This window comes from Oncorhynchus nerka, linkage group LG12 (genome assembly GCF_034236695.1).
Source record: "Oncorhynchus nerka isolate Pitt River linkage group LG12, Oner_Uvic_2.0, whole genome shotgun sequence".
NCBI classification, from domain to species: Eukaryota; Metazoa; Chordata; class Actinopteri; order Salmoniformes; family Salmonidae; genus Oncorhynchus; species Oncorhynchus nerka.
Window position 1 is genome coordinate 27564644 of NC_088407.1, and position 7328 is coordinate 27571971.

Genomic DNA, 7328 nt, shown 5'->3' on the forward strand with positions numbered 1-7328 from the left:
AAGCCAACGCGGCGTATGACGTCGTGTATGCTCCCTTTACGTTTTTGCTCAACGTGCCCTCGTCCCCCTGTAGAAATATTCCCGAGATTTTATTCCACAATACATTTTCCACATTAGTCATAATTCATAGTCATTATGTAGCCTAAATGATGTTACACACACACACACACGCACAGGGAGAGAGAGTCAAAATATGAAACACATGAAAATATTTTAATAAATAGCCAATACAATCAAAGGTCAAATAGGGGCTGCTTATATTTGTCCTGTTTCACACATGTACTAGTAGGTAACCTGTACAAGTGCTTGGTGTGAAATTCCACTCCCCCTGAGACACCCTCAGAGAGTGGGGTCAAGGCCAGGGATCAGACATTATTGCTCAACCCTGTAGCAATTAGGGTTAAGTGCCTTGCTCAAGGGCAGATCGGTAGACATTTCTCCTATTCGGATCAGGGATTCGAAACAAGCAAGCTGTTGAATGGCCCAACTCTCTAACCACTAGGCTACCTGGCGCCCCAATGTAATAGGCGCTCCTAGATTAGACCACTAGAGGGAACTCTAAATCAGTGCATAGCGGAAAAACTCAGAACTGTCTATATATAATTTTCTCAACACCAATTAACAGAGCTAGACATGTGATTATGAGGCTGTATGCATCAACCTTTTATATATTTTAAAGATATGTAATTTACAGTTGAATTGAAGTTAACAGGATGTTTCAAGGCTACGTTTGATGTAGGCCCGTAGTTCAGTCTAGATCTTAGGCCATATTCAAATATGTTGACAATACACCCTTCCTTCCTTCCTTCCTTCCTTCCTTCCTTGAGTAAGGGGGAAGGAAACAAGGAAAGACAAAAGGAAGGAAGGCTGCATGTAAAAGTATTGGAACAGGCCCCTCGGTTCCTTCTCCCCTCAATTGCGGAAAAACCTGGGCCCAAACACCAGTCCCACCACGCAGGTCATCATAAACAACACCCAGAATACCACGGCCAAGGTCCTCCTGTGGTGCTGCAGCACCTGCACCTCACCCACCAGGCCCACACCTCCACCGTGGGGCCTATCGCTTGGGTGCATCTGCTCCACCCTTAGGCTCACTGTGGGCAGGATGATGAAGCGGGCGTCCCTGCTGGTATCCAGGGAGAGGACCACCCTCTGGGTGACGGTGGCCAAGTGGGCAGCCATCGACACGGGTGTGCAGAAAGCCATGGGGGTAGTTGAGCCAGGATGCGGGAATTGCAGGGCAGGGTGAGGGGGTCGCCGGTCTCCAGCAGGGTGGGGTGGCGGCAGAGGGGGCAGAAAATGGCAGGGCTGCGAGGGCTCTGGGGGTCCACGGTTTCAGCTGGATACGGGGACAGCTGGATTCTCTGGAGGCACTCGGTGCAGAAGACATGGAGGCATTCCAGCATGCGAGGACACTTGCCACATTGGTTGTACTCGTGATAGCAGATGGGACACTCCACCTCTGTGGACTCACCCGGCTCAGAGCCGAGTGCTGCTGCTTCTGCTGCTGCTTGGCCCCCCTGGAAGTGCACTGGTTCTGGAGGCTCAGCCATCGTGAGGGAAAGGGAGAGATGGAAGTGGGGATGGGAGTTGGGGGGGGGGTTCAGGGTCAGACTGCGTTTGGGATGGTCAGATGTTCTTTGCTATGTCTGCAGAACCTGGAGGAAGATATGATATAATAAATATTGATTATATTCTGATACAGTATTACAGTTCAAGTGTTTTTGGCTATTGTAACCTAACCTTTCAGTATGTGTGTAACAGAGGGAATGGGCCTAGGCCTATATGGGGTTAAAATAGTCCATCTTAAACCTGGTCCTTGGGGTTTTCTGTTCTGTTTCCTCTTGGTTTATGACGAGATTCCTAAGCCCTTGAATCACTAGCTTCAGTTAATTACCAAATGAAGAAGAGATGTAAAGCCTGCCCTCTAGCCCCTAGCAGTGGGGAGCAGAGGAAATGGAAAGCCTGACTGCAGGATCCACAATCAGACTGATATCCCTTTCATACTAAGATGTTCTTCCGCCAACTTTCCCATGCTGCCAACTTTTTTCCGCCATTTCCATGTATCTGAAAGCTATTGCCGGTATCAAAGCCAAAACTTTTATTGCTGCCTAATGATCTAGTATCATTTCGGTAAACTTCTGCCTACGGCTTAGCATGAAACTTAGCCGTAATGCTGAGGCGGCATTGGCACGCACTATGCTATTTAAACCAGTTAAATGTAACTAAATGTAATCCCCCAAAGTAATTATTTATTATGAGAGGGCCATAAACAATAACTAGAAATGTTGCATACTCCAAGAAAGGTTAAAGTCTCACTTTTCTAGTCATTTTTAAAAATAAATTGCTGAGGTGTATTCACTTGAGAACACAAGCTCAAGTACACAGCACAAATATGATAAAAATATGAAATATTTGATATGGTGTATTTTCTATTCAACATAACTGTATGAATACCGCTTGAAATTATTTACATACTTTCCTAAATATAGTATAATCAGATTATAACATTTCACCTTCCTTATATCCGTAAAATACATATTTGTATGTTTAGTGTTAGAGAAAATGTGCATATTTTCTAAAGGTCTCTCTTGATCTGTACCAGTACCCCCTGTATATAGCCTTGCTATTGTTATTTTAATGGTGCTCTTTTAATTATTTTTTACTTTTTTTTTGTATTTTTTGTATTTTTCTTAAAACTTCATTTTTGGTTAAGGGCTTGTAAGTAAGCATTACACTGTAAGGTCTTACACCTGTAGTATTTGGCACATGTGACAAATAAAATTGGATTTGATCAGAACATCAGCCCCCATCACTGTGAAGGTCTCACAGGGCTATATCTTAGCTTCCTGAACTCATTAGAAACATCCCTTTCATCTCATATAAATATTGTCTATCTATGACAAACTATTTGTTTTTTTATCTATAAACTATTTTCGATGAATCGCTATAAATCGATCTCTGAATGTGCTACTGTGATGAAACCACTCTCTCCTACTGCACTATGATGTAAGGATTGCAGGCATGTGCACAAATTGATTTATAAGAGAAAATGTAAACAGGGGACTTTACACCTTAAGAGGTTTTAAACTCTTGATGGTTGCTAGGCAGTGCCTGTTAACCATCCCCCTGCCACTTCTCCCATAACCCACCACTAAGCATGAACTGTTTTCTTCACCACAACTGGATGGATCCATTAAGAATTACTGTGGGAATAAATATCACTTCATTATGGAAATATTGGCATAAAGTAGGCTCATGCAATTGAAGGAATGCTATAAAATTCTTGCTTACTGAAACTCCCAAAGTCATCCAATCATTGTAATAAATGTCAAGCAATAGTCTAACCGCCTACGGTCAACTAGATTATAATTTCAGTTTGTGTGCAGCTTTCAGATGGGGACAGCGCCATCGCTCTGCTTTGAGACAAGCATGGGGACTCCTCTTGAGAAATGATAAATCAATGTAAGATTTGTTTTCACTGACGCTCTGTTTGGATATTGGTTAGGCTACAATAAGGCTGGGAAAATGTTAGCTAAATTGAGGTGAGGGCTGCTCATGATCATCTTGTCTAGTTGGCTCATTTATTAGAACAGTTTGCCAGCATGTTATGTAGTTTAGTTTAGCAAGTGGATTATTTTGCTCTTCACTCATAGTCGCTTAGTAGCATAGGACTACTCCCGACCAAAAGCACGTGACTTCAATCAATGTCATTTTGTTTCACTGAATCTCTGTCTGTATATTTGGTTCATTGCTCTCTGGCTGTACAAGTGGAAATGGTAGCTCATTTATTCATTTGCTCTTCTATCACTGACCAGAAACATTTAGCATGCAATAATGTAGCCCAAATCAAGTGTAAGGCTTTTATTTTTGCTCAATCGAGTAAAGGCAGCTACATAAGCCCGCGGTTGTGAAATATGAACAGGATACTCGCACGCTTTTGAAAATAGGATTGCAATTATTATTTTTAACCCCACATTTATTTATATTTTTAAAAAACGTGTTAACAACCCAATATTGTTAATCAACCAGGTTGTCACCTAAATAATTATAATATAATAGTAGTCTTACGTTTTTTAATGCCAATACTGTTTTCTATGCTTGTTTTCACTTAATACTTTGGGATACTGGTGTTATGTCAGATTTTATGAGGGTTGCCAGATTGGAGTAAAAATATGTATTTGCCAATTTAAAAAAAAAAAGCATTATTACAGGGCTGTGGGGGCAGATAAACATTCCCCATTTTTTTTCTCTATGTGAAAGCAGTATAACAAGTAAAAGGTAGAGAAGTGGAGGTGGAAAAACAAAGGAGGACAGGAGCCGTGGATAGAAGTGATTACCGGGCCCAACACTCTCTCTCTGTCCCTCTGTGTGTTGTTGTGTTTGAGCTATTTCTCACTGTGGGATAGTTAGAACGCTGATGCACTAACAACACCAACGCAACGATCATACAATGAATAAGAATGCCCTCAGCGCTACTGGGTTTCTATAAAATTCCACTGATAGTTGACTAGTGAAATAGAGATTTGAATCAAGTAAACTGCCAAGGATCTCCTCCCAAAGTGTTGTTCCACTGTTGCATAATAGCACCAATGAACCACAATATGAAAATCAATTGTAATATACATGATGGAAAAGGGGTGTACTGTGCTCATCTGATATTCCCTTAGGTGTCCATGTGTTTACCTCATAAAGATCAAACTGTACTTTCATAAACAGCAGCCTCTCCATTCACATGGGATAGAGCAAGGCAAGCCGTACTCAACAGGGCAGTTGCCTAGCAATAGTGGTCTATTTTGTATTGGGCCCCAGGAGTAGAGATTGTAATGAACATGTTTCCATGGGATTGGTCTATCTGTACATGTCACACTTTTATTTGGTTCAATAATCTCAATACATATTCCAGACAAATTTGGTCAACATTCACCCTGTGTAATTTGCTTGACAATAATGAATTACTTTCTCCAACTCCTTGACATCCACAGTCAGAAATGGTACACAGTGCAGCATTACAACAGAATGGCAAAAATACATACTGCATGATGTCATAACTGCTATGATAGCTTGTATATTAATATATTGCCATACTTTATCTACTGTATGTAGTTCAGTTGATATGAAAACACCATGGGAGTTAAACTCACCGAGAATTCATAACCATGTAGTGTGTGGGAAGATAACAAACACTTACCGCCTCATACACTCGCTGTCACACACCTCTCAGATAAGGGTGAGCTTTGACGTTCCTCTCCACTACCAAAATTCTCACCGGACACACCATGGTTCTCATTTACAGTAAAAATTAACACACTTCGTTAATCTACCTCTCTACCTCTTATTTATACTGGCTCGCTCTCCCTCTCTGTTTTCTTTCACTCCATATCTCCTCTCTTGCTTTACCCATGCCTTGACATCCTCTCCTCTCTCCTCCTGGAGCCAGGGTTGTCTCCTGGTTGCCCTGACATTAAGTCATCTCTAGGTTGTGGTGGTAACTAGTAACCAGGGATATGGAATAGAGGTAGAAGCCACCTCCTATAACCTTGACACTTCTCACTGTCATCACAGTACAGTATTTTGTATGTACACTGTCTTTTTCAATGTCCAGGGTATTCAGAATGACAGTTGTGAGTCAAATTACTGTGGATATCATTCAAGTGTGGAATACAATGTTTTATGATTTCGGGATATCAGTTCAAAAAGCAGCAACCTGATAACTAGTTGAGTTACTGGTGCTGGTCTAATGGAACTTATATGATGTTTAGTCTTTCTATCTGTTTATCTGCAAGACCCCAGGAGACATATTGCCACACATGCTAACATCCTCTCTGAATTATACTACACGACTAAAAGTATGTGGACACCTGCTCGTCGAACATCTTATTCCAGAATCATTGGCATTAATATGGAGTTGTTCCTCCTTTGCTGCTATAACAGCCTCCACTCTTCTAGGAAGGCGTTCCACTAGATGTTGGAACATTGCTGTGGAGACTTGGTTCCATTCAGCCACAAGAGCACTAGTAAGGTCAGGCACTGATGTTGAGCGATTAGGCCTGACTTGCAGTTGGCGTTCCAATTCATCCCACAGGTGTTCAATGGGGTTGAGGTCAGGGCTCTATGCAGGCCAGTCAAGTTCTTCCACGCCGATCTCGACAAACCATTTCTGTATAGACATCGCTTTTTGCACGGGGCATTGCCATGCTAAAGCAGGAAAGGGCCTTCCCCAAACTGTTGCCACAAAGTTGGAAGCACAGAATCATCTAGAACAGGCCTGGTCAACTCCAGTCCTCAGGGGCCTGATTGGTGTCACACTTTTGCCCCAGCCCCAGCTAAAACACCTGACTCCAATAATCAACTAATCATGTTATTCAGTTAAAAATGGAATTAGTTTAAATCAGGTGTGTTTGCTAGGGATGGGGGGCAAATGTGACAACAATAAGGCCCCCGTGGACTGAAATTGCCCAGGCCTGGTCTAGAATGTTATTGTACGCTGTAGCATTAAGATTTCCCTTCCCTGGAACTAAGGGGCCTAGCCCAAACCATGAAAAACAGCCCCAGACCATTATTCCTCCTCCAAACTTTACAGTTTGGCACTATGCATTCGGGCAGGTAGCGTTCTCCTGGCATCTGCCAAACCCAGATTCGTTCATCGGACTGCCAGATGGTGAAGCGTGATTCATCACTCCAGAGAACGCGTTTCCACTGCTCCAGAGTCCAATGGCGGCGAGCTTTACACCACTGCAGCCGACGCTTGGCATTGCACATGGTGATCTTAGGCTTGTGTGCGACTGCTCGGCCATGGAAACCCATTTCATGAAGCTCCCGACAAATAGTTATTGTGCTGACATTGCTTCCAGAGGCAGTTTGGAACTCAGTAGTGATTGTTGCAACCAAGGACAGACAATTTTTATGTGTTACGTGCTTCAGTACTCGGTGGTCCCATTCTGTGAGCTTGTGTGGCCTACCACTTCGCGGCTGAGCCATTGTTGCTCCTAGGCGTTTCCAATTCACAATAACAGCACTTACAGTTGACGGGGGGCAGCTCTATCAGGGCAGAAATTTGATGAACTGACTTGTTGGAAAGGTGACATCCTATGACGGTGCCACGTTGAAAGTTACTGAGCTCTTCAGTAAGGCCATTCTACTGCCAATGTTTGTCTATGGAGATGGCATGGCTGTGTGCTCAATTTTAAACACCTGTCAGCAAGGGGTGTGGCTGAAATAGCTGAATCCACTAATTTCAAGAGGTGTCCACATTATTTTGTCATATAGTGTATCTACAGAAAAACGTGTCTCTGATCATGCATGTATGCAGTCAAATAAGATCCCCA

The 7328-nt window shown here is 42.7% G+C and overlaps 1 pseudogene; it reads right to left on the minus strand.

The window, feature by feature from the left end:
* Positions 1 to 192: 192 nt before the first annotated feature.
* LOC135574313 (uncharacterized) lies at positions 193 to 6739 on the minus strand (annotated as a pseudogene).
* Positions 6740 to 7328: the final 589 nt, after the last annotated feature.